At 48.1% G+C, this 27846-nt stretch overlaps 1 protein-coding gene across 3 annotated transcripts in view; it reads left to right on the top strand.

Moving 5' to 3' along the window:
• The window catches only part of GRAMD2A (GRAM domain containing 2A), a 54321-nt gene that overhangs the window by 9383 nt on the left and 17092 nt on the right, over positions 1–27846 (top strand). The gene's annotated exons all lie outside the window — the stretch shown is intronic.

Here is a 27846-nt window from a genome sequence, read left to right as displayed (position 1 = left end):
CACTAAAACGTAGTTTCTCTGCATTGCCTCCGGCTTTGGAATTCTGACACTCAGGTTTTTTATGGGTTTTTTTGTTTGTTTGTTTTTTGACAGAGACAGAGAGTCAGAGAAAGGGACAGATAGGGATAGACAGAAAGGGAGAGAGATGAGAAACATCAGTTTTTCGTTGCGGCTCCTTAGTTGTTCATTGACTGCCTTCTCATATGTGCGTTGACTAGTGGACTACAGCAGTGAAGGTGACCTCTTGCTCAAGCCAGCAACCTTGGGCTTAAGCCAGCAACCAAGGGGTCATATCTATGATCCCATGCTCAAGCCAGCGACCCCACGCTCAAGCTGGTCAGCTTGTGCTCAAGCCGATGAGCCCATGCTCAAGCTGGCAGCCTTGAGGTTTCAAACCTGAGTCCTCTGTGTCCCAGTTCGATGCTCTATCCACTGTGCTACCACCTGATCAGGTGAGACCCAGGCTCTTACGAAAAGCTTGACCTGTTTTCTGTTTCAAGGTGCAAAGTTTATTTTTTAAAAATACACTTTTTGTTTTAAGATAATTGTTGATTCACATGCAATTGTATAAAACAATACTGAGTTCTCATGCACCTTTCACCCAGTTTTTCCCAGTGGTAACAACATACTTGACAGTAGCACAATAGCCCAACCAGAAAATTGACATTGACATAATCCATCGCCCTGTTCAGATTTCACAAGTTTTCCCTGCTCTGGTATGTGTTTAGTTTTGTACAGTTTTATTACATGTTAGGATTTGGCAAAGTACATTTTTAAAATCCAGGTTTATTTTTCTGTTGGATTTTGAGGTGTCTATGTAGGAAGAATGAGATTTTAGGAATTTGGAACTTCAGAAGTATCTGTCAGTTCATGTGGCTGTGCCCTAGGAACAAGTTGTTCTGGGGGTTTTTTTTGGGGGGGGGTCCTACATCTTTATCCTTCTTTCTTAATTTCTTTTTTTCAAGTGAAAATTATTTATTATCATAAAATTTAGGTAAAGTATATAGAAAGGTATAAGAAGAAAATAAAAAACACCTAAAATCCTGCCCTGGCTGGATAGCTCAGTTGGTTAGAGCATCATCCCGAAGCACAGAGGCTGCTGGTTCAATCCCTGGTCAGGACACATGCAGGACAGATGTTCCCGTCTCGCTCTTGCTCTCTCCCTTCCTCTCTCTAAAATCAATAAAACATACATGGAATAAAAAACTCCACCTGAAATCTCAACTGATGGAGAAAAATATTGTTGGAATTTTGGTGAGCATCCTTCCTACATATATATTATTATGCATGCTGTTCTATAGAATGCTTTATCCAATGTTATATAATGCAATTTTTCTGTGTTAATGGACATTTGAAATAAATTTTAATAAACAACGACAATTTTGATAGTTACATAGCCTTCTATTCTATGAATAAACTATAATTTGTTCATGCCCTATTGTTTCTTCTCCTCTAACCACACTTCAGTGAATGTTCTTATGCATTTGAATTTGTGTCCAATTTTTTTTTTTACATTTTTATTTTATTTTGAGAGAGAGACAGGAAGGAAGAGAGATGAGAAGCATCAACTCTAGTTGTGCCACTTCAGTTGTTCATTGATTGCTCTTTCATACATGCCTTGACTGGGGGGCTCCAGCCAAGCCTCTGACTCCTTGCTCAAGCCAGCAACTTGGGCTCCAGCTAGCAATCTTTAGGCTCAAGCCAGCAACCATGAGATCATGATGATGCCATGCTCAAGCCAGTGACCCTGCACTCAAGCCGGCAACCTCAGGGTTTCAAACCTGAGACCTCAGCATCCCAGGTTGACACACTATGCACTGCACCACCACCAGTCAGGCCAATTCTTTTCTTTTTTTTTTTTTTAAGATTTTATTTATTGATTTTAGAGAGAGGGAATGGTGGGGGTGAAGAGTGGGAAGTATTAACCTACCACAGTCACATCTCTGCATGAGCCTCGACAGGGCAAGCCGGGGGATTTGAACCAGCGACCTCAGCTTTTCAGGTTGATGCTTGATCCACTGCGCCACCACAGGTCGGTAATGTGTACAATTATTTTCTAAGAATAAATTGTTAGAAGTGGAATTTATGCATCTGATGGGTATCTACATATAAAATGTATCACCCTTCTCACACTGTAGCAGAAGACTGCCCGTTCACTGAAATGCTGATCAACAGTAGGTACTTTTAAACTTTTAAGCCTTTGAAATTTAATAAGTAAAAAGAGATATACTGCCTGACCTGTGGTGGCGCAGTGGATAAAGCGTCGACCTGGAAATGCTGAGGTCACCGGTTCGAAACCCTGGGCTTGCCTGGTCAAGGCACATATGGGAGTAGATGCTTCCACTCCTTCCCCCGTCTCTCTCTTCTCTCTCTCCCTCCCTCTCTCTCCTCTCTAAAATGAATAAATAAAATAAAAAATAAAAAATAAAAAAAAGAGATATACTGCCTGACCAGGCGGTGGCACAGTGGATAGAGCATTGGACTGGGATGTGGAAGGACCCAGGTTTGAGACCCCGAGGTCTCCAGCTTGAGCGCAGGCTCATCTGGTTTGAGCAAAAAGCTCACCAGCTTGGACCCAAGGTCGCTGGCTCCAGCAAGGGGTTACTCGGTCTGCTGAAGGCCCGCGGTCAAGGCACATATGAGAGAGCAATCAATGAACAACTAAGAAGTCGCAACGCCCAACGAAAAACTAGTGATTGATGCTTCTCATCTCTCTTCATTTCTGTCTGTCTGCCCCGTCTATCTCTGCCTGTGTAAAAAAAGAGAGAGAGAGAGAGAGAGAGAGAGATACTTTCTACCTTTTTTAAAAGATTTTATTTATTTATTTATTTATTTAGTTTTGAAAGAGACAGTCAGAGAGAAGGACAGATAGAGACAGACAGGAATGGAGAGAGACTAGAAGCATCAATCATCAGTTTTTCGTTGCAACACCTTAGTTGTTCATTGATTACTTTCTCATATGTGCCTTGACTGTGGGCCTTCAGCAGACCGAGTAACCCCTTGCTTGAGCCAGCGACCTTGGGTCCAAGCTGGTGAGCTTTGCTCAAATCAAATGAGCCCGCGCTCAAGCTGGCAACCTTGGGGTCTCGAACCTGGGTCCTCCAAATCTCAATCCGACTCTCTATCTACTGCACCACCGCCTGGATGGGCAAAAATGATTTTATTTATTTATTTTTTTTTTTTTAAAGAATTTATTTTTATTTATTTATTTTAGAGAGGAGGGAGGGAGAGGAAGAGAGAGAGAGAGAGAGAGAAAGAGAGAGAGAGAGAGAGAGAGAGAAAGAAAGGGGGGAGGAGCAGGAAGCATCAACTCCCATATATGCCTTGACCAGACAAGTGCAGGGTTTTGAACCGGCAACCTCAATGTTCCCAGGTCAACGCTTTATCCACTGCGCCACCAGAGGTCAGGCTGATTTTATTTATTGATGAGAGAGAGAGAGAGAGAGAGAGAGAGAGAAGGTGAGAGAAAGAGAGAGAAGGAGGTGGGGAAAGAAGTGGGAAGCATCAACTTCCAGTAGTTGTTTCTTGCATGTGCCTGGACCTGGTAAACCCGGGATTTTAAACAAGCAACCTCAACATTCCAGGTCAATGCTTTATCCACCGTGTCACCACAGGTCAGGCATTTCTACCTTCTATTTTTAAATACCTTTATTGTTTCTTGCTGATTTTTAAATAATTGCATGCCTGTTATAATAAGTTCAAACAAAACAAATTAAAACGTGAAAATTACCCTGTAATTCTTCCTGAGATATAATAACTATTGTTTGACATATACCCCCCCTTTTTTTTTCTTTTCTTTTTTCTTTTTCCAAAGTTAGAAGCAGGGAAGCAGCCAGACAGAGTCCCACATGTGCCCTACCAGGATCCATCTAGCAAGCCCACTAGGGGGTGATGCTCTACCCATCTGGGGCGTTGTTCCTTTGCAGCTGGACCCATTTTAGCACCTAAGGCAGAGGCCATGGAGCCGTCCTCAGCGCCTGGTCCAACTTTGCTCCAGTGGAGCCTTGGCTGTGGGATGGGAAGAGAGAGATAGAGAGGCATGAGAGGGGGAAGGGTAGAGAAGCAGATGGGCGCTTCTCCTGTGTGCCCTGACTGGTAATCGAACCTGGGACTTCCACATGCTGGGCCGATGCTCTACCCTGAGCCAACTGGCCAGGGCCTTCACATATACTCTTTTTTTTTTTTTTTTTTTTTGTATTTTTCTGAAGCTGTAAACGGGGAGAGATAGTCAGACAGACTCCCGCATGCGCCCGACCAGGATCCACCCGGCACGCCCACCAGGGGCGATGCTCTGCCCACCAGGGGGTGATGCTCTGCCCCTCCAGGGCGTCGCTCTGCCATGACCAGAGACACTCTAGCGCCTGGGGCAGAAGCCAAGGAGCCATCCCCAGCGCCCGGGCCATCTTTGCTCCAATGGAGCCTTGGCTGCGGGAGGGGAAGAGAGAGACAGAGAGGAAGGAGGGGGGGGTGGAGAAGCAAATGGGCGCTTCTCCTATGTGCCCTGGCCGGGAATCGAACCCGGGTCCCCCGCACGCCAGGCCGACGCTCTACCGCTGAGCCAACCGGCCAGGGCTTGACATATACTCTTAAGTAAAGATATTTTAATTTTATAAACAGATTTTTATCTCACTTACTAATTTGCACCTACTTTTCACTAAAGAACACATTTTGGACTTTTTTCCATATTTGCACATACAGCTATCCTCTGTTCTTTGAGTCAGTTGCATAGGAATCTATTAATAACATATTATTTCCATGTGTCCCCATATGAGTAGGTATATTTGCCTAACTAGCCATTCATTTTCTTGTACCAAGTTCTGTGAAATGGAGTTGTTGAGTCAAAGGATTTGCATTTCTTAAAAACCAAGTTTATAAAAATTTATTAAAATTCAAAGTTATTTTATTATCTATCCCATGAACATCCATCCAGCTGCCTTTCTTTCTTTTTTTTTTTCCCCCTTCTTTTCCAAGTGAGGAAAGGAGATAGACTCACGCATGTTTTCTGACCAAGATCCACCCAGCAACCCCCTATGGGGCCATGCTTTGCTCATCTTTGGCCATGCTTGCAACCAAGCTATTTTTAGTGCCTGAGACAGAGGCTCCATAGAGCTGTCAGTGCCTGGGGCCATCCTCAGTGCCTGAAGCCAATGCCTTTGAACCAATAGAGCCATGGCTGCAGGTGGGGGAGGAGTGAAGAAGCAGATGGTTGCTTTTCCTGTGTTCCCTGACTGAGAGTTGAACCCGGGACCTCTACACAATAGGAGATGGTCCTACCACTGAGTCAATCGGCCAGGGCCTCTTTTTAAAAATTTTTTATTTTTAAAAAAATTTATTGCCTGACCTGTGGTGGCGCAGTGGATAAAGCATCAACCTGGAAATGCTGAGGTCGCCTGTTCAAAACCCTGGGCTTGCCTGGTCAAGGCACATATGGGAGTGGATGCTTCCAGCTCCTCCCCCCTTCTCTCTCTCTGTCTCTCCTCTCTCTCACTCTCTCTCTCTCTCTGTCTCTCCCTCTCCTCTCTAAAATGAATAAATAAAAAATTAAAAAAAATTTTATTTATTGATTTAAGAGAGAGAGAGAGAGAGAACAGTGGGTTGGGGGAGGAGCGGGAAGCATCAACTTGTTGCTTCTCGTATGTGCTTTGACCAGGCAAGCTCAGGGTCTCAAACAGACGAACTCAGTGTCCCAGGTTGATGCTTTATCCCCTGTGCCACCACAGGTCAGGATATCCAGCTGCCTTTTAACTGGGCAGTCAGTTGCATGACTTTGTTGTAAATGCCTGCAAATTTTCAGGGTATCAGGTCTGCCCTCTGCTTAAAACTCTTGCTCCAGGTCTTGTAACCAACCCAATTCTTCACACCTACAGAAATTTATTCAAATTTAGTAACAGGTAGTAATAGGCAAACTTCTGAAGTTTTCCAAGTACTGTTTCAAAGCCATTTGATGTTTGTCAGAAAGTTTAACTAATTTCCAATGTCATCATGGGGTATAGAGAACGCTTATTTTCCACATTCTTGGTAACATTGAGCAGTGTAATTTTTAAAAAATGTTTACAAACAAGATAGGTAATAGAGAATTCTTTTTTTGTGACTGGACTGTTCATATTCTTTTTTTTTTTTTTTTGTATTTTTATGAAGTTGGAAACGGGGAGGCAGTCAGACAGACTCCCGCATGCACCCAACCGGGATCCACCTGGCATGCCCACCAGGGGGCGATGCTCCACCCATCTGAGGCATTGCTCAGTTGCAACCAGAGCCATTCTAGCACCTGAGGCAGCGGCCATAGAGCCATCCTCAGCGCCTGGGCCAACTTTGCTCCCATGGAGCCTTGGCTGTGGGAGGGGAAGAGAGAGACAGAGAGGAAGGAGAGGGGGAGGGGTGGAGAAGCAGATGGGCGCTTCTCCTGTGTGCCCTGGCCAGGAATCGAACCCAGGACTCCTGCATGCCAGGCTGACTTCTGAAGCCAACCGGCCAGGGCTTGTTCATATTCTTTTTTTTTTTTTTTAATATTTCATTTATTGATTTTTAGAGAGAGGGGAGAGAAAGAGAGAGGGGAGAGGAGCAGGAAGCATCAACTCCTATATGTGCCTTGACCAGGCAAGCCCAAGGTTTCGAACTGACAACCTCAGTGTTCCAGGTCGACGCTTTATCCCACTACGCCACCACAGGTCAGACCTGTTCATATTCTTTTTATTTTTAATTTTTTTTAATTTATTCATTTTTTTAGAAAGGAGAGGGAGAGGAAGAAAAGATAGAGACAGAGAGAGAGAAGGGGGAGGAGCAGGAAGCATCAACTCCCATATGTGCCTTGACCAGGCAAGCCCAGGGTTTCAAACCGGCGACTGCAGCATTTCCAGGTCTACACTTTATCCACTGCGCCACCACAGGTCAGGCCTTGTTCATATTCTTTAATCACTTTTCTATCAGATTTTTTTTACCTTTTTCTTATTGACTTGGATGAGTTCATTACATGTTAAAAAATACCTTCATCGGTTTAAATTTTGATTTACAGAGCTTTTAAATTTTTATGTGATTAACTTTTTTTTTTTTACTTTTAGCTAGAGATAGAAAGAAGGACAGATAAGGACAGACAGACAAGAAGGAAGAGAGATGAGAAGCATCAGTTCTTTTTTTTAATTTTTTTTTTATTCATTTTTTTAGAGAGGAGAGACAGAGAAAGAGGGAGAGAGAGAGAGAAGGAAGGAGGAGCAGGAAGCATCAACTCCCATATGTGCCTTGACCAGGCAAGCCCAGGGTTTCAAACCGGCAACCTCGGCGTTCCAGGTTGATGCTTTATCCACTGCGCCACCACAGGTCAGGCGCATCAGTTCTTCCTTGCAGCACCTTGGTTGTTCATTGATTGCTTTCTCATATGTGTCTTGACCGTGGGGCTACAGCCAAGCCAGTGACCCCTTGCTCAAGGCAACGACCTTGAGCTTAAGCCAGCAAACATGGGGTCATGTCTATGATCCCATGCTCAAGCTAGAGACCCCTTGCTCAAGCTGGGGAGGTGGGCACTCAAGCTGGATGAGCCCGCGCTCAAGCCAATGACCTCAGGGTCTCGAACCTGTGTTCTCTGCATCCTAGGCTGACACTGTATCCACTGCGCCACCACCTGGTCAGGCAAATTTTTTCCTTTATGTGTTCTGGGTTTTATATTTTGTTAGACTTTTCCTGATATTTTAATAATCTCTTCTTTTTTTTTACAGGCTTAAAAAATATATATATTTGGATGTTTGATCCACCTTGAACTTACTTTTGTGAATGGTTTGAGGTAGCCAGTTGCCCCAATACCATTGAATAGACCACCCATTCATCTTTTACTTATTTGAAATACCTTCTTATTTATATACTAAGTTCTCAGAAATTCATAGATCATGTTCTGGATTTATGCTGTAACGCTCTATTAATCTTTTCTAAATCAGTAAATACTGTGTTATGTTAATTAGTCTAGCTTTGTCATTTGTTCTGACATCTAATAGGGCAAAGCTCTTGCATTAAGTCTGAGATAAACTAAGTTTGCTTCTTTAATTTTTTTTTTTTTTTGCATTTTTTTTTTTGCATTTTTCTGAAGCTGGAAATAGGGAGAGACAGTCAGACAGACTCCCTCCCGCATGCGCCCGACCGGGATCCACCCGGCACGCCCACCATGGGGCAACGCTCTGCCCACCAGGGGGCAATGCTCTGCCCATCCTGGGCGTTGCCATGTTGCGACCAGAGCCACTCTAGCACCTGAGGCAAAGGCCACAGAGCCATCCCCAGCGCCCGGGCCATCTTTGCTCCAATGGAGCCTTGGCTGCGGGAGGGGAAGAGAGAGACAGAGAGGAAGGTGCAGCGGAGGGGTGGAGAAGCAAATGGGCGCTTCTCCTGTGTGCCCTGGCCGGGAATCGAACCCGGGTCCTCCGCACGCTTAAGTTTGCTTCTTTAAAACTTGGAATTTTTCCACTCAAGAACAGAGGTTTTTCTCTCCAGTTATTCAAGTCTCCTTTTATGTTATTTTAAAAATGTGGTTTTCTTCTAATCTTTTAAAAAATATTTTTTAATGCCCTGGCCGATCGGCTCAGTAGTAGAGCCTTGGCCTGGCATGTGGACATCCTGGGTTCGATTCCCAGTCAGGACACACAGGAGAAGCAATCATCTGCTTCTCTACCCCTCTACTCCCCCTTCTTTCTCTTTCTCTCTCTCTCTTCCCCATTCCACAGCCATGGCTCAATTGATTCTATTGCTTAGGCCCAGTTACTGAGGATGGCTCTGTGGAGGCTCCTCCTTAGATGCTAAAAATAGCTTGATTTTGAACATGGTCCCAGATGGGCAAAGCATCGGCCCCAGACGAGGGTCACTGGATGGATCCTGGTCAGGGGTGCATGCAAAAGTCTCTTTTTCTCTCACTTAATATATATATAATATATATATATTATACATATATGTGTGTGTGTATACATATATATATGTGTGTTTTTTAGAAACTTTATTGATTTTAGAGAGGAGAAAGAGAGAGAGGAAGAAAGAAAGGAGGGGAGCAGGAAGCATTAACTTGTTAGTGGTTGCTTCTCTGTGTGCCTTAACCAGGCAAGCCTGAGGTCTCAACCTGTGACTTCAGCATTCCAGTTGGACGTTTTATAAACACTGTGCCACCACAGGTCAGGCTCATTTTTTTTTTTACTTTTTATTTTTTTACATTTTAAAAGTTTATTCTTGGGTATCTTGTATGTGTTGCTGACATATATAAGAATCATTTTCTGAAATATATTTTATAACTGTTTTTGCAGGTCTACAGAAAAACTACCGACTTTTATGTTGACCTTGTAACCAAATTATAATTAACTCCATAAGAGTTCATTATATTTCTGTGCCAATCACACCTTTGCCTAGCCCAGTGCCCAAGTATAAGAATAGCCGAGCCATTTTCTTTCTTTTCTTTTAATTTTTATTGATTGATTTCAGCGTGAGAGGAAGGGGGAGAGAGAGAGACAGGAACATCAAGCTACTCCTGTATGTGCCCTGACCGGGGATCCAACCGGCAGCCTCTTGTGCTCTGGAATGACGCTCCAACCAACCCAGCTATCCTTCCAGGGCCCGAACCACTTTTTTATATTTTTTTCAGTTAATTATATGTTGTCTAGGTTTATCTTAACCATCTTTCAAATAATAAGCGCTTTTTTAATATATAAATCTTTTGTTTCTTTTTCTTGCTCTTGTGGTTAGAACTCCCAGAAAAACATTGAATAAGGATGGCAAAAACAGGCTGTTCTTCGGAGTTTCCATCTTTTAGGTAGTCTGGGGCTCTCCCTGGAGGAGAAGGTCCCAGCAAGCTCCTTGAAACTAGGTCATCGCTCAGGAATCTGAACCTGAACCTGAGCCCAACCCGGGCAGCAGCACTGGCCGCTGGCCGGAACCAGCCGTGAGGGCGTGGCCTGGTTTGGTGCTGGGCACCTGCCCAAGAGGGGTCCCCGGACGGGCAGGAAAGTGGGCGGGGCGGACGCAGGCGCTTACCCCAGTGCCCGAGAACCCCCCAGCGCCCGAGAACCCCCCAGCCCCGCTCAGGCGCTGGCAGGGAGTGTGGCGCTGGGATCTTGGGCGCGGCTGTCCTCGGCGGCACAGAGAGTGGACTTGTGGTTTGAGGTCTCCGGGCTGGTCTGTCGTCAGGGGAGGATAGCCAGGGGAGGCTGGACCATCAGCAAGGCCCAGGGCAAGGACAGGACGTTCCAGCACGGACCCAGGGAATCGGGAGAGGAACAGGCCACCCGTGCCCTCCTGCCCCAGAATTCTCTGGCTTTCAGGGAGAGAGGGAAGGCAGGACCCAGGGCTGGTGCGCCGCTGGGCGGCCTGCGCTCGGGGACCGGGTAGGCTGGGAAGGCAGGAGGAGGCCTTAAGCCCCAAGTCTAGATCATGGCCGCCTTTCAGCCTGCTGCTCCTGAGCCTCTACGCAGAAAGCGTCGCCTTCCCGTTCCTTGTTGAAACACCCCTAGCGCTTCCACAACGGCCTCCACACTTGGTTTTCTGTCTGCCTCTTGGGCCTCTGCCTCCAGAGCTCCTTGCAGGACTCCTCGTCCTCCGCAGTCTAAGAGTTGTGGTTCCTGAGGTCCCAGACGTCTCTTTCCACCCTCTCCTCCTGGAGATACTGTTTGCCCTCTGCATACCCTGGCTTCACATCCCGGGGTTCAATCAAGCAGGGATGGAAAATATTCCGTGGGGAAAAATCCCAGAAAATTCCACAATGAATCCTTGTGAATAAAATGATGTGTAGGCAAACCCTGCTGTAGCCTATATGCTACAGGTGATATTCAGTACCACACCTTTTATTATTATTACTTATTTTTAATGAGAGCTAAAGAGAGAGACAGGAAGGGAGATGAAAAATATCAACTCGTTTCACTTTAGCTGTTAATTGATTGCTTCTAATATGTGCCTTTTATGGGGGGGCACTCCAGTGGAGCTAGTGACCCAGCTCAGACTGGCCAGCCTACTCTCAAACAGGAGATCTTGAGGTTTTGAACCTGGGACTGCAGGGTCCCAGATTGATGCTTTATCCACTGCACCACCACCTGGTCAAGTTACAATGCCTTTTAATATGAGAGATTTGAGCATCCTGGAATTTTGGTATCCACAGGGAAGGAGGGGCCTGGAACCAACCCTCTTGTGTGTACCAAAAGAACTGTAAAATTCACATACCATTAAATTCATCCATTTTTATATTTAAAAATATTTTAATTGGCCTGACCAGGTGGTGGCACAGTGGAGTGTCGGACACAAAGGACCTGGGTTCAAGGCCTCGAGGTTGCTGGCTTGAGCACGGGCTCACCAGCTTGAGTGCGGGTTCGCTGGCTTGAGTGTGGGATCATAGATATGACCCCATGGTCGCTGGCTTGAAGCCCAAGGTCACTGGCTTGAGCAAGGGGTCACTCGCTCTGCTGTAGCACCCCATTAAGGCACATATGAGAAAGCAATTGATGAACAACTAAGGAGCCGCAATGAAGAATTGATGCTTCTCATCTTTTCCTTTCCTGTCTATCTGTCCCTATCTGTGCCTCTCTCTGTCTCATAAAGAATTTTTTTAATTGATTTTAGTGAGAGAGGAAGGAAGAGACAGACAGACAAGAACATTGAGCTATTCCTGAATGTACCCTGACTAGGGATCGAACCGGCAACCTCTGCACTTCAGGACCATGCTCTAAACAACTGAGCTATCAGCCAGGGCTAAAATTTATCCTTTTAAAGTGTCCAATGCAGTAGCTTTTTGTACCACCATCATCATTATCTAATTTCTTTTTTCTTTTTTTTTTTTCTGAAGCTGGAAGGGGAGAGACAGTCAGACAGACTCCCGCATGCGCCCGACAGGGATCCACCCGGCACGCCCACCAGGGGCGATGCTCTTCCCACCAGGGGGCGATGCTCTGCCCCTCCGGAGCGTCGCTCTGCCGTGACCAGAGCCACTCTAGCGCCTGGGGCAGAGGCCAAGGAGCCATCCCCAGCGCCCGGGCCATCTTTGCTCCAATGGAGCCTTGGCTGCGGGAGGGGAAGAGAGAGACAGAGAGAAAGGAGGGGGGGTGTGGAGAAGCAAATGGGCGCTTCTCCTATGTGCTCTGGCCGGGAATCGGACCCGGGTCTCCCGCACACCAGGCCGACGCTCTACCACTGAGCCAACCGGCCAGGGCCATTATCTAATTTCTGAACAGTTTCATTATTCCAAAAGCAACCCTATGCCCATCAGTCACTTCCCGTATTCCTCTCCCCTCAACACCTGGCAACTACTCATCTACTTTCTGTCTGTGCGGGCTTGCCAATTCTGGATATTTCCTGTACATTCAATCATAAAATACAGTGGTCCCTCGTCTACTACGGGGCTTGGGTTCCAGAATCCCCCTGCGGGAGGCAAAAATCCATGAAGTAGTCACCATATATTTATTTTATTATTTATATATATTTTAAGGCTTTATAAACCTTCCCCACACTCTTATAAATGCTGCCTATACTCTTGAACATTTTCTACACTCTTAAACCTACGTAATTTTAACAACATATAAAATTCTATATGAGTACTCACCAGTGAATATACTACAACATGAATGAAGAAGATGAATTAGCTGTGCAGTACTGATGATGATGAAGGTGATGATGATGAGATGAATGTACTGCACAGCCAAGAGAGCATTACAGCTCATCTGAAGGCGCCACTTCATCAAGCACTTCATCAGGTAGTACAGTATCTTCACCCTCGTCTGTAACTTCTGTTTTTGCTAAAGGCATAGGCATAACTGGTGTCTTCTTCCGGGTGAGGAACATAGTTATGGGGAGTTGCTGGTGCTTCTTTTTCTTCTGGGCGAGAAAGTTTTTATAAATTGACATGCCACCCTCAATTGTATTTGAGAACTGCAACAAATGAAGCATCTGGGAGTCCCATTCTTGAGCTACTCACTGAAGTGTTTGTGTGTGTGTGTGTGTGTGTGTGTGAGAGAGAGAGAGAGAGAGAGAGAGAGACAGAGAGAGGGACAGATAGGGACAGACAGACAGGAAGGGACAGAGATAAGAAGCATCAGTTCTTTGTTGCAGCACCTTAGTTGTTCATGACTACTTTCTCATACTTGACCATGGGGCTACAGCAGACTGAGTAACCCTTTGCTCAAGCCGGCGACCTTGGGCTCAAGCTGATGAGCCTTGCTCAAACCAGATGAGCCTGTGCTCAAGCTGGCGACCTCAGGGTTTCAAACCTGGGTCTTCCACATCCCAGTTCGATGCTCTATCCATTGCACCACCACCTGGTCATGCTCACTGAAGTTCTTTGGCCATTCTGACCATGGTAGTGAGGTGATCGAGTGTTAGGCCAATCTCCTTTATTTCTTCAACTCCTAGTTCCTCTTGTTCCTCTTCCTGTTCTTCACTTGCTGACTTCGTCATCTCTGTCAGGTCTTCGTCTGTCAACAGTTGTGAGTGGGCATTGATCAGGTCATTAACATCATCAGGAGTCATGTTATTGAAGCCATCTTCTCCCAGTAGTTTAGCCATCTTCACAGCCTTGTCTACCGCAGAGTGTTGGACTTCGTCAGGAGAGAATTCCTTATAATTGTGGATCACTTCTGGCCACAAATTTTTCAGCTGGCATTCAAAGTTTTACTTTTCATCTCCTTTATGACCTTCTGAATATTTAGGAGACATGATGCAATGGTGTAGTCATGCCAGTACACCTTTAGCAAGAATTCTTCATCTGAGTCCATAGCTTCAACGAGGTTTTGCAGGGCGTTTCACAAATAGAGAGCCTTAAAAGTGTGAATAACACCTTGATCTATGAGCTGAATCGGCGATGTGGTGTTCGACAGCAAGAACTCTATCTGCATGCTATTGTACAACAGACAGACAGTGTGGCCTCCAGCATTGTCCATGATCAAAAACACTTTGAATTCGAGGCCTTTCTCTGCCAAATAAAGCTTGACCTCCGGGATAAAGCACTGGTAGGAACAATCTGACATGAGTTTCGTGATCCAGGCGTTGGGGTGGTGCATCCAGTATACAGGCAACACATTCTTATTCTTGTTTTTTAGGGTCCTTGGGTTTTTTTACTTATAAATAAGCCCTGGCTTTATCATAAAGCCCTTAGCATTCCCACACATAATCAGAGTTACGCAATCTTTTTGGGCCTTAAATCCAGGGGCTTTGACTTTGTCCTTCATAATAAAAGTGCGAGATGGCATTCGCTTCCAGAATAAGCCTGCCTCATCCATATTAAAAAACTTGTTCAGGGCCTGACCTGTGGTGGTGCAGTGGATAAAGCATCGACCTGGAAATGCTGAGGTCGCTGGTTCGAAACCCTGGGCTTGCCTGGTCAAGGCACATATGGGAGTTGATGCTTCCAGCTCCTCCCCCTGTCTCTCTCTCCTCTCTCTCTCTCTCTCTCTCTCTCTCTCTAAAATGAATAAAAAAAAAAAAAATTAAAAAAAAAAAAAAAGAGGAAAAAAAAAAAAAAAAAATAAACTTGTTCAGGCTTAAAGCCCTCTTCCTCAATGATGGTTTTTTGTTTTTGTTTTTGTTGTTTATTTATTTTTTTCTGAAGTGAGAAGCAGGGAGGCAGAGAGCCAGACTCCCACATGTACCCAACTGGAACCCGCCTGGCATGCCCACTAATGGGTGATGCTGTGCCCATCTGGGCCATTGCTCCAATGCAACTGGAGCCATTCTAGTGCCTGAGGTGGAGGCCATGGAGCCATCCTCAGCGCCCGGGCCAACTTTGCTCTAATGGAGACTTGGCTGCAGAAGGGGAAAAAGGAGCTAGAGAGAAAGAAGAGAGGGAGGGGTGGAGAAGCAGATGGGCGCCTCTCCTGTGTGCCCTGGCTGGGAATCGAACCCGGACTGCCACCTGCGGGCCAATGCTCTACCACTGAGCCAACCAGCCAGGGCCTCAATGATGATTTTGAATGTATTGTTCACGTACTCCTCGGTTCTGGCTTTATCTGCAGAGGCAGCTTTTCCATGCAGAGAAACGCTCTTAAGTCCAAACTGTTTCTAAAACTTGTCAAACCAGCTCTTGCTGGCATTGAATGGAGTTGGTCTGGTGGGAGAAGCATTCGATAGTCCTGCTTCTGCATTGTTGTCCTCATTCTCTTTCTCATCACTGTTGCAAATGTCACCACTTTCAGTAAAAGTTTCATAAAGCTTCTTGGCCTTCGTGTGGATGGTGTTGGTATCCAGCGAGATATGCTTCTTCCTGCAGTCACTGATCCACTGGGCCAATGCAGACTCCATCCTCACAATGGCCTTATTGCGGGAAGATACCACTTCTTCGCAGTCTTTTTAAAAGACACTGCTGCCATCGTCCTTTATTCTTTTCATACTCCTTCATGCAGCAAACCAAAAATTTATTGATCCCGTAATGGTGGCCTACAGCCACATAGCTTCTCCTTTCCTCTAGCATGTTGAGGAGTTCCACCTTTTCTGTGATGGTAAGCATCTTCCTCTGGCGCTTGGGTTCAGTGCCAGAAGCCTTAGAAGGTGCAGAGCATTTGGGCGACATCATAGGGCTTGAAATAAATTCAGTTTTTTATGAAAATTTCACAAAAACACAACACGGCAGAGCAACACTACATGCAGCGATCAAACCTCGATGTGAAATGCACAAGGCGAGATGCTGAATGCATGCTATAGGCAGGAGATGGAAGAGACTGATGTATAGTCTCTGAACCAATAAGTGCTTAGGATACAGAAACAGTGCTCTGGTTGGTAGCCTCCCATCCATCAGCCAATAGTGTGCCATGTATGATCTCGTGTGCAAACTAGCTCAAGTGGAAGCAGCTGTAGCTGCATTTTCCATACCTGCGAGTCTTTGTCTACTCATCAGCTGTATGCTATGTATTTTATTTTGATTTAATATTCTTTTAATATGTTTTAATTAATATTTTTTATATTTTTATATTGTTTTCAATTTTTTGAAACTGCTTATTTTACCACAAAAATAATTAAAATAATAAATATATAAAAATACCTATATACCGCAAAATCCTGCGATATAGTGAAAAAATCCACAATACAAAATTAGATATATACAATTTAAAAATCCGTGATACAGTGAGATTGTGAAAAGTGAACCACGATATGGCCCTGGCCGGTTGGCTCAGTGGTAGAGCGTCAGCCTGGCATGTGGAAGTCCCGGGTTTGATTCCTGGCCTGCAGCCAAGGCTCCACTGGAGCAAAGTTGGCCCAGGTGCTGAGGAGGGCTCTGTATCTTCCATCTCAGGCACTAGAATGGCTCTGGTTGCAACAGAGCAATGGCCCAGATGGGCAGATCATTGCCCCCTGGCGGGCATGCTGGGTGGATCCCAGTTGGGCACATACAGGAGTCTGTCTGACTGCCTCCCTGCTTCTCGCTTCAGGAAAAGAAAAAGGTGTACCACGATATGACGAGGGACGACTGTACATGGTCTTTTAGTGACTGGTTTTTTTACCACCATATCGTTTTTAATGCTCATTCATGTTGTAGTGTGTATCAGTACTTCCTGTCTTCTTATGGCTGAATAATGTTCCACCGTAGGGATAGACCATATTTTATTCATCCATTCATCAGTTGTAAAGTACTGAGTTTTACATTTCTGGGCTATTGTGATTATAATAATTACAATTCTATGGGCATTCTTGCACACGATTTTGCGTGGCCGTGTTTTTTTGGTTCCTCTTGGATATAAACCCAGGAGTGGAACTGCAGGGCCATCCAGTAACTCTTTGACTAGCTATTTGAGGAACCAGCAGACAGTTCGAAAGCACCTGCACCAGCAGTGTATGCAGGCTCCAATCCCACATTCTCACTGACACCTGATATTGGTCACAGTCTCCTAGTGGGTGTAAGGTAGTGTCTCGTCATGATTTTCAGATGTTGAACATCTTTTCGTGTACTTTATTGGTATTTGATCACTTCTTTGGGAAAAAAATTTTTTTGAAGATTTTATTTATTGATTTTACAGAGGGAGAAGGGGGTAGGGGACAAGAAATAGTTGTTTCACTCTAGCTGTTCATTGGTTGCTTGTCATATGTGCCTTGACCAGGCAAGCCCAGGGTTTCAAACCAGCAACCTCAGATTTCCAGATTGACACTTTATTCACTGTGTCACCACAAGTCAGGAGGAAATATGTTTATTCAACCATTAGCCCATTTTAGTTGAATTATTTGTCTTTTTCAATTTTAAGAGCCCCCTTTTTAAAAAAAGTTAAGTTTTAAATTGTGGTTAAGAAGAGCACATAACATAAAAATTACCATCTTAACCATTTCTAAGTTCATTAATACCGTTCAATGGTGGCAAGTATATTCAAATTGTGCAACACATTTCCAGAACTTTTTTATCTTGCCAAACTGAAACTATACCCTTTAATAATTTTTCATGTTCCCTTCCCTCCAGCCCCTGGCAACTACCATCCTACTTTTTGTCTATGAATTTGACTACTCTAGATACTTCATATAAAGAGTCATACCGTGTTTGTCTTGTTGTGATTGGTTTTTCACTTAATATAATATCTTCAAGGCTCTAGGAGTTCTTTATCTATTCCAGACACTAGTTTCTTATCAGATACATGATTTGCAGTTATTTTCTCCCATCTGTGGGTTTTTCTTTCCACTTTTCCTGATATATCATTTGCAACACAAACATTTCCAGCTTTTTTTTCTTTTAGATTATTTATTTATTTATTTATTCATTTGAGAGAGAGAGAGAGAGAGAGAGAGAGAAGGGGGAGGAGCAGAAAGCATCAACTCCCATATGTGCCTTGACCAGGCAAGCCCAGGGTTTCGAACCGGCAACCTCAGCATTCCAAGTCAATGCTTTATCCACTGCGCCACCACAGGTCAGGTGCATTTCCAGTTTTTTGTTTGTTTGTTTGTTTTGTATTTTTCTGAAGCTGGAAACGGGAAGAGACAGTCAGACAGACTCCCGCATGCGCCCGACCGGGATCCACCTGGCACGCCCACCAGGGGCGATGCTCTTGCCCCTCCGGGGCATCGCTCTGCCGCGACCAGAGCCACTCTAGCGCCTGGGGCAGAGGCCAAGGAGCCATCCCCAGCGCCTGGGCCATCTTTGCTCCAATGGAGCCTTGGCTGCGGGAGGGGAAGAGAGAGACAGAGAGGAAGGGGGGGGGTGGAGAAGCAAATGGGCACTTCTCCTATGTGCCCTGGCCGGGAATCGAACCTGGGTCCCCCGCACGCCAGGCCGACGCTCTACCGCTGAGCCAACCGGCCAAGGCCGCATTTCCGGTTTTGTTTTGGTTTTTTTGGTTTGTTTTTTTTTACAGAGACAGAGAGTCAGAGAGAGGGATAGACAGGGACAGACAGACAGGAACGGAGAGATGAGAAGCATTAATCATTAGTTTTTCATTGCACACTGCAACACCTTAATTGTTCATTGATTGCCTTCTCATATGTGCCTTGACCAGGGGCCTTCAGCAGACCGAGTAACCCCTTGCTTGAGCCAGCGACCTTGGGTCCAAGCTGGTGAGCTTTTGCTCAAACCAGATGGGCCCTCACTCAAGCTGGCGACCTCAGGGTCTCGAACCTGAGTCTTATGCATCCCAGTCTGACGCTCTATCCACTGTGCCACCGCCCAGTCAGGCGCATTTCCAATTTTGATGAAGTTCAATTTATCTATCTTTTTCTTCTGTTTCTTGTGGTTTTGGTGTCATAGCTTAAGGGACCATTGTCTAATCAAAGGTCAGAAAGATTTACACCTATGTTTTCTTCTAAGAGTATAATAGTTTTCTCTCTGACATTTTTTAGTTAACTTTTGTATATGGTATGAGATAGGGGTCCAACTTAATTATTTCGCCTGTGCATTTCAGTTGTCCCAGCCCATCTTGAAAAGACTACTCTTTCTCTCATTGAATTGGTCTTGGCACCCTTGTTGATAGCTTCCATTCTTTTTTTTTTCTTTTTTCTTTTTTTTTGCATTTTTCCGAAGCTGGAAACGGGGAGGCAGTTAGACAGACTCACGCATGCGCCCAACCGGGATCCACCCGGCATGCCCACCAGGGGGCGATGCTCTGCCCCTCTGGGGCGTGGCTCTGCCGCAATCAGAGCCATTCTAGCCCCTGAGGCAGAGGCCACAGAGCCATCCTCAGCGCCCAGGCCATCTTTGCTCCAATGGAGCCTTGGCTGCGGGAGGGGAAGAGAGAGACAGAGAGGAAGGAGAGGGGAGGGGTGGAGAAGCAGATGGCACTTCTCCTGTGTGCCCTGGCCGGGAATCGAACCCAGGACTCCTGCACGCCAGCCGACGCTCTACCACTGAGCCAACCGGCCAGGGCCGATAGCTTCCATTCTTTATATAAACACTTGCCCTGGGGAATCTTCTTAGCTTCATTACCACCATGGACCAATAACACAAACAGTTATCCCTCCAGCCTGGGCCTTTCTTCTGAGCTTTTTGCCCATATATAGTCTGACATCTCCACTTAAATGTTTCTCACATATGTCCAAGACTAAACTCACAATTGTTTTCTTCAAAGACACTCTTTGTGTGTGTGTGTGTGTGTGTGTGTGTGTGTGTGTGTGTGTGGCAGAGACAGAGAGAGTCAGAGAGAGGGACAGACAGACAGGAAGGGAGAGATGAGAAACATCAATTCTTCGTTGCGGCTCCTTAGTTGTTCATTGATTGATTTCTCATATGTGCCTTGACCATGGGGCTACAGCAGACCAAGTGACCCCTTGTTCGAGCCAGCGACCTTGGGTCCAAGCTGGTGAGCCTTGCTCAAACCAGATGAGCCCGGGCTCAAGCTGGCAACCTCGGGGTCTTGAACCTGAGTCCTCCACATCCCAGTCCGATGCTCTATCCACTGCACCACCGCCAGGTCAGGCCAAAGACACTCTTTTTATGATACATTTTCTTCTGTTTTGTCTCAGCAAAACAGAGGAGAATCCTACTTGATTAAACCGGAAATCAAGAGTTATATTTGATATTTTTCCCCTTACAGCCCACATGAACTGATCACCAAGTCAGGTTGGTTCTGTTTGGAAATAAATACCCTGAGTCCTCCTCTGGCCCCAGGTCTCTAAGACATTGTTCCTGGGCTGAAACGCCGTCTCATAACTGAGCTGTCTCCAGGGAAAATGTTAAACACACAAAAGAGGAGAAAGTAGTAGGGTAGCCCCTATGTACCCCACACCCAGATGTGAGGTTGTTTCTGTTTCGTCAGCCTTCACCCTCTGTACCCCTGCCACATCCTCTTTACAATACTTTGAAGCAACTCTATGTATCAGTGATTTCTTTAACATAGAAAGTAGATAGTTTATTTGTGTTTAACCCCCTTCATTGGTTTCCCATTGATTTTTTTTTTCTGAAGTTGGAAACGGGGAGGCAATCAGACAGACTCCCATGTGTGCCCGACCGGGGTCCCATGTGTGCCCACCAGGAGCGATTCTCTGCCCATCTGGGTGTTGCTCTGTTGCAACCAGGGCCATTCTAGTGCCCGAGGCAGAGGCCATGGAGCCACCCTCAGCGCCCCGGCCAACTTTGCTCCAATGGAGCCTTGGCTGCAGGAGGAGAAGAGAGAGACAGAGAGGAAGGAGAGGGGGAGGGGTGGAGAAGCAGATGGGCGCTTCTCCTGTGTGCCCTGGCCGGGAATCGAACCCAGGACTCCTGCACCCAGGCCGACACTCTACCACTGAGCCAACTGGCCAGGGCCTAATTTTTTTTAAATAGAAAAGCACTCCTTCTCCTTCCTCTCCCCACAACTTTTTTTTTTTTATTGATTTGAAAGAGAAGAGAAAGAGACAAATATTGATTTGTTGTTCCACTTATCCACTCACTGGTTGATTCCTATATGTGTCCTGATCAGGGATCAAACCCTCAACCTTGGCGTGTCAGGATACCGCTCCAGCCAACTGAGCTACCCAGCCAGGGCCCCTGTTGCTTTTAAGAGAAAGATGAAAACCTTTCCTGGGGCCCACAGGGCCCTGCCTGCTCAAGCCCCCCCCAACTTCTCCAGCCTCGTCACTCACCACATCACTATTCACTTCTGCCCTTCTGACACAAAAGCTCTGTTTATGTTCCTCATAAAAGCTACACACATCTCTGGCCACCAGACCTTTGCACGTCATAACCTCTGCAGTGACACCTTGTGCGGCACCCTCTGACCGCCCAACCCTGTTCGATTAGCATCCATTGGCTGTTAGCTCAAATGCCACTGCTCCTGCAGAACGGTCCCCCCAGCTCTCCACAGCCCAGCTAGGACTCCCGCTGGAGGTCCTCCTCCAGCATCTTTCCTTCACAGGATACATTTTACAGTTATAATTATGTATTGCTTTATGTTAATATTTGTTTTCTGTGCACCTCTTCCACCAGGATAGCAGCTTGCCTTCCCCTCTTCGTGTACACAACACCTGCACAGAGCTGAGCAGATGGCAGGCCATCCACTGGTGTTTGTAGGAAGAAGGCAGAGCAGCCGCCACCCTTGGAGGACTGCGCTCGGCCAGCCTCTTGTGGGCCGGGGTTCTTCTGAGCACAGGGCCACCGCAGTCCACCCAGTGCCGGGCTCTGCTCTGTCTGCCCTTGGACGCTTGCTTCTCTCCTGGGCTGAGATTCTTGCCTTGTAGCAGAGGAGTCACTGAGGCACAGAAAGAGAGAGTGGCCTCCCCAAGGTTCCTCAGCCATGTGGGGTACCTCCAGGCCTGCCCCCATTCCTGCCCCCACGCTCAGGCTCTCCAGGACCCCAAGACCATCCAGTCTGCCTGAACCCTGAGAAGAGCCTGGTGGGCCCACGAGGTCAGAACGGTGTTGGAGTTGGGTGTGCTGAATGGTATCCATAGATGGACAGAGCTGACTTGTCCCTGGAGTGGCCACAGTACCTTGCAGCCAGGGGGAGGGGGGCCAGTGTGAGTGCCTGAGGCTGTTGGAGGGCCCTTCCCTCAGCAGGAAGGCAGAAGGTGGCCACCAGAGCACAGGGGTGCTCTGTTTCTTAATGAATGCAAGTCTGTTTTTAGACCTGAATGACCAGCTTCCTCTCTGAAAACAGCCAGGCCCCAAGTGACCTGCCAAGAAAAAGTGATCTGTGACCAGGTCCAGGAGCATCGGCTCAAACACATGCTGCTGCAGAGGCAGGCAGGTCTCCACAGGACCAGCGGCCTGCTCCCTGTGCAGCCAGGCTTCCTAGGGAGTCCTGGATGTGCCCAGAAGCAAGGCTGAGTTTCAGCACTTCAGCTGTTTATCTGATCTGTCTTCCTGGTAACTGTTTTCATTCGGCAGGCCGTTGAGCTCTGGCCAGTAAGGGGGCAGCAATCTCTGGTCTCCCACCTCTGGTGGAGGTGGTGGAAAAAGAGGGTGGCGTGGCTGGGCCTGAGCTGGGGTGTTCCTCTGGGCCCAAGGCGGGTGGGAGGCAGCCAGTGGCTATGGCCCCGGTGTGGAAGGGACCCTGCTCCCAGTTGCTGTCTCTGGCTGCAGTCCCGGGGAAATGCTCAGTCGTGCAGGACATGTATGGAGCTTTGTGGGTGAAGTTTGGGGCCCATTTGTGCCTCCATCCCTGCTTCTGGTGGGGACCTGCTCCTCTCAGCATCTTTCAAGGGACGTGATGGACTCGGGGCCCACTCAGCCCTCAGTGGTGCTGGCAGGCATGTGAGGCTCAGTGGGAAAGGCTGGGCCATGACCTCTTGGCCCCACGCAGCAGCCCTCCAGGTCTGTAGGTCAAGGAGGAGCAAACTCAGGGGGAGGTGGCTGGGGGCCACCCAGATGGTCCAGGGAAGCCAGCAGCAAACTTGAGTGGGATGCTCTCACTCCAGGTCTTATGTTTGTGTCCTAAGCCCTGCTGCTGCTGCTGCTGAGCAGATACAGAGGAGCTTCCCTTTGGGAAGCATTTGTTTATTCAACAGTTATTGAGTGCTTGCTGTATCCTTGAGCCGTACAAGGCCCTGGGGCAAGAACCCCACACACGGTCTAGTGGGGAGACAGCCACATAAGCAGGCAATGCAGCAAAGGAAAATCTGAGCAGATGATGTGGACACAGGCAGGGTTGGGTCTGCTTTCCCTGCAGGTGCCAGGAGGAGAGATACTGGGGGCTGGGAACGAGAGAGACTCCATCTTGGGCAGGATCAGGTTAGGGAAGCAGGGCCCAGGCAGAGCTGGGAGAGGCTCCTCATTAGCACACTTCCCCACGTGCAGGGGAAGTGGCCACCTGCGCATTTGCTCCTTAATTCCATCTTCATGAGGAGCTGGGCCTTTCTGGTGTACTGAGAGAGCCAAACTCAAGCTGGGGTTGGGGGTCAGGGAGCAGGGAAAGGGCAACTGAGGCCCTTTAACCAGGGTTGGTCCAGTCAGCCAAGCAGCCAAGGGCTTGGCTGTGAGCAGGCCTGGGCTCCACGGAGGGCCTGGGCGGCAGACAGTGTCTTGGCTGCTGAGTGTGGAGATGGGGCCAGCCTTGCTCTCAGGCCTCCCAGCTCCCACTGGATGGGGGAACCCAAGGATTCTGAGATCCCTGTAGGTAGAAGGAGTTCTTGTTAGCATCAGAGCTCAAAGAGGTCCTTGTTTTGGATGGATCCAGCCACCCACAGAGGGCTGGGCCAGCCCACACCTCCTGAGCAACTAGCCTTCCCAGTTTGTTTGGTTTTTGAGCAGAGGAGATAAAGGCTTGGGGTTGGGGGTTTGATCCCACTCCCCAGAGTGCCCTACCTAGTCCTCTCAGCCCAAGGGACCCTTTTCTGTCTCCCCCAGGCCTTCTCTGTTGGGGGCTCTGAGAGGGCAGGGGCCCAGCCCTGCAGCCAGGGAAGCTCTTAGAGGGCAGACCTGGGGGGCCCTCGAGTTCTCCCGGCCAGAGGCCACAACAGGAGTGTACATTTTCAGTGAGACCGGAGTTTGAATTCAGGCTCCACAACATCCCAGTTACGTAGTCAGGAGCAAGATGCTTTTCCTCTCTGGGCCTCAGTTTCCTCTTTGGTGTAATGGCAGTATTGCCATCTCCCTTGCAGAACAAGAGCTGAATTGAGGATGAGAGGAAGATCTGGTCCCCTCCCTTCTCGCTAAGGGCTTCTTTGGCCGATGAGGCTGGACCAAGTCTGAGTACTCAGGGAGAGTCCCCTCCCCTTCCCGAAGCCTTGTTGCGGGGTATGGTATGACCCAGGCATGGGTGTCAGACACCCCTCCCAGATTCCTGGCCCTGTCCGTGACTGTGCGGGCAGGCGATTGAACCCAGCTGAGTCTCTGCTCTCCATCTGTGAAATGAAGTAGCATCCCCTGCCTAAACAACACCCCATGTTGTCCTGGGTTGTGGGCAAACCAGGTGTGGGTGTTTCTTGTCTGGGACATGGAAGGCAGGATTCAGAGTTAATGGGCAGCCACAGGGAGCAGCCAGTCTTTGCTGTCCCCCAGACTGGGGGTTTGGGCCATGGCCCCCTGTTCCTCTCTGCCCCGGCCTCCCTCACTCCAGAGCAAGGCTCTGGTATACCCAAGTCTGCTGCAGTGTCTGCTCGCTGCCATGGGCTGCTCACCTCCACATCTCGTCTATCCCAGAGAGGACTCATGAGAAAGGGGATGTGGTGGGCCTTCTGATCTTCTCCCTCTAAAGAGGCTGCTGGTTAGCTTTCAATGGCTTTGCTTTGGGTCTGGAGCACACCTGTGACTCTGTCAGCTGTGGCCAGGGTCCTTCGCTACAAACCATGATGTCTTGGGAAGCAGGGTCGCTGGCCCTCCACATCTCCCTCCTCAAAGATACCACAGGAAGTAAAGGGAAACCACACACCTTCCTGGCCTGGGTGTTCTCACACTGGATCCTGAGAAGTGTCTGTGGCTGTGCTGCTGCCTCCCGTCCCGAGTCCTTTGCCAGGCTTGCTGCGCAGGACAGCTGGATGGGACAGCTGGATGCAAGCAACCTCCAGCTTCCTGAGCCCACTCTTTGCACTGAGTATGGAATTAATTTTGGGGTTTCTTCTCCTTTTCTAGTCAGCAGGAAGGGCAGAGCAGTTTTCCCAGAGAGGGGACATCAGCTTAGAACATACACTCTGCCAGTGCAGCTTTTGTGTAAGAAATATTAGAATTATTATTTGCAGAAGGAGATGCCCTTTTATCTTCCGGTTCCAGCATACTGATGGTGAGCCTGACTCTATGCTCAGGATCCCAGGTCCCTTAGAGAGAGGGCTGGGCTGTGACCCTCGAAAAGGACACGGTGTGGCTTGGAGCTGGCCCTGGCTACACGGGGAAGCTGCTGGTCTTCTTTCCACCTTGGCATGACTTAGTAAATGTGCTCTGTGACCTTAACAGGTGAAGGAAATCTCTGCTAACAATGCAATTCCCTGTCCTGCCAAGGACTGTTCCTGGAAATCCATAAGGGCAAGGGCACTGGAAGTCAGGGCCCTGGACCCAGAACCCAGGGAGGAAGATTGGCCCTGGGGACTAGAAATCAAAGAAAGGAGGGTGAGGCACGGCTCCTTCAGTTGTTTCATAACTCTTCCTGCAAGGTGAAGATCACCTGAGAGCCTTCCAAAGCCTGAAGCTGAATGTAACACCTACCTCATGACCCAGCAATTCCAATCCCAAGTGTTTACCCACAGAAATGAGTACTTGTGTCCACAAGACAGAGTGATGGAATGTTCACGCGGCATGTCTAGAGCAGGCAAGGACTGGAAACTGCCCAGATACTTATCAATGGTAAAAGGAATGTGTCAACTGTAGGATGTCCATAGCATGGCATTCTGAGCAGTAGTGAAAATGCACCATTTACAACCACACACGAGCCCTAGCCATGCAGCTCAGTTGGTTAGAGCATTGTGATGGTAAGCCAAGGTTACAGGTTTGATTCCCTGGTCAGGGCACATATGAGAATCAACTAATGAATGAATGCATAAATAAGTGGAACAAATTGATGTTTCTCTCTCTCTCTCTCTCTCTCTCTCTCTCTTCCCCTCTCTCTCTCTCTCTGAAATCAATAAATTAAAAAACAAAAACAAACTACACACCACGCTGAATGTCACCAATATGCTGCCAAGGAAACAGCCCATGGGAAAGAGCAAGGACACAACAGGGTTCCACTCAAAGTTCCCAAAGAGCAGCGGTGCCCCAGTGGCCAGCATCCCTACCAGGTCCAGTGTCCACCAGCTCCCTGTCCCTGAGTGCCTATATCCATGGTCTCAGGTTCATACACTCAGGCACATGCTGCTAAAATATGTTTCTTTGTTTGGAAGAGAAGGTCTCTCCTTGAAGGTCTCAAGTGCAGAGTCCTGTCTGGCTGCAGGAGGGGGTGGAGCTGTCCCTGAGCGTGACTTGAACAGAGCTGGTAGGACCCACGGATGCTCTGGTGTCTCAGATGTCCATGAGGACTCCAGGGGGGAGTGTGGCATCTTCTTGCAGCAGGAGACACTAAAGGGTACCCACCTGTGACCATGAAGGCCCAGCTGGCTCAGGCTGCAAGGCCTGGCCAAGCTTTCTGCCTCAGCATCAGTCATGGCCCAGCTTCTGCCAGCAGGTTAGGGCGGCATGTAGGAGCCCCAGAGTGGGGTCTACCCTGTGGTTACAAAGGTTGGGTAGGGGCAGGAGGCTTCATGAGCTGGAGGAGTGATGCCTGGATGTGCCAATCCCAGGGGAGTGCCACCAAGGGGATAGGACAGGGGGGGTCAGCAGGCCCAGTTGGTGCTTCCCCAAATACCCCATCCCATCCTGCCTAGGCTTCGTCTTTTTCTGTATGTTGTCTGCCTCCTACCTGACCTCCCTCCTGGTCAGTCAGCTACATGGACAGAGGACCTGGTGGTGCTGGGCCAGGGAGGCTCCCTGCCCCACAGGCTGGGACTCCTGGTCACTCCTTCAGCTCCTGTCCACCTTTCCTGCCACTTCACTTTTGTTTTGTTTTGTTTTTTTACAGAGACAGTCAGAGAGAGGGATAGATAGGGACAGACAGACAAGGAACGGAGAGAGATGAGAAGCATCAGTCATCAGTTTTTTGTTGCGCCTTGCGACACCTTAGTTGTTCATTGATTGCTTTCTCATATGTGCCTTGACCGTGGGCCTTCAGCAGACCAAGTAACCCCTTGCTCGAGCCAGTGACCTTGGGTCCAAGCTGGTGAGCTTTGCTCAAACTAGATGAGCCCGCGCTCAAGCTGGCGACCTCGGGGTCTCGAACCTGGGTCCTTCCGCATCCCAGTACGACGTTCTATCCACTGCGCCACCGCCTGGTCAGGCCTGCCACTTCACTTTTACTAGCTTGCTTTTTTTCTCTCCCTTGCTTCTTCTTGTTGTGTTGCCTGCCATCTCCCTTTCTCTGTCTCTCCTTCACCCATTCATTTAGCATCCTCGGGGTGCCTGCTGTGTCCCAGGGTACCAAGATGCTTAAGACATGCCTCTGATGAGCTCCTAGTTGACTGGGGGAGATGGCTGTATGAAAAAACAAGTGCAGTCTGGTGTGTTAGGCACTGGGGCAGCAGCATAAAGGAAGAGACAAGGCACCACAGCTCTGCTGTGGTGGGGAAACCAGGGAAGGCTTAACAGAGGAGGTGACCATTGACCTGGGGCTTATAAGAGGATCAGGAATTCCCCAGGTTGACAAGCAATGGGAGGAATTCCAGGTCCAGCTAGATGAAGGTGAGAAGGGCTCCCGCAGTGAGGAGATAAAGGAGCTCACAGAGCTGCAGGGGAGTCTGGGGAGGGAAGCAGGAAGGGCAGGAAGGCTGGCTGAGGAGGCAGGAGGAACTAAAGCAGGAAAGTCAGCTACAGAAGGGCCACATCAGATCTGGGCCCCAGGTGGGTATTGAGCAGTGTGGGTGCTGTAGAGGGCCAGGTGTGTGTTAGGAAGCTGTTGCCGGTGTCCAGGAAAAAGACGGTGGCATCCTGGGCTCACATGGTGCAGAGGGCATAGAGGAAGTTGATGGTAGTGTGAGCTAAACATCGGGGAGGCTCTCGGGGCCCTGGGTACTGAT

The sequence above is a fragment of the Saccopteryx bilineata genome, chromosome 4 (genome assembly GCF_036850765.1).
Source record: "Saccopteryx bilineata isolate mSacBil1 chromosome 4, mSacBil1_pri_phased_curated, whole genome shotgun sequence".
Lineage (NCBI taxonomy): Eukaryota > Metazoa > Chordata > Mammalia > Chiroptera > Emballonuridae > Saccopteryx > Saccopteryx bilineata.
This window is presented reverse-complemented; position numbering and strand designations above follow the sequence as displayed.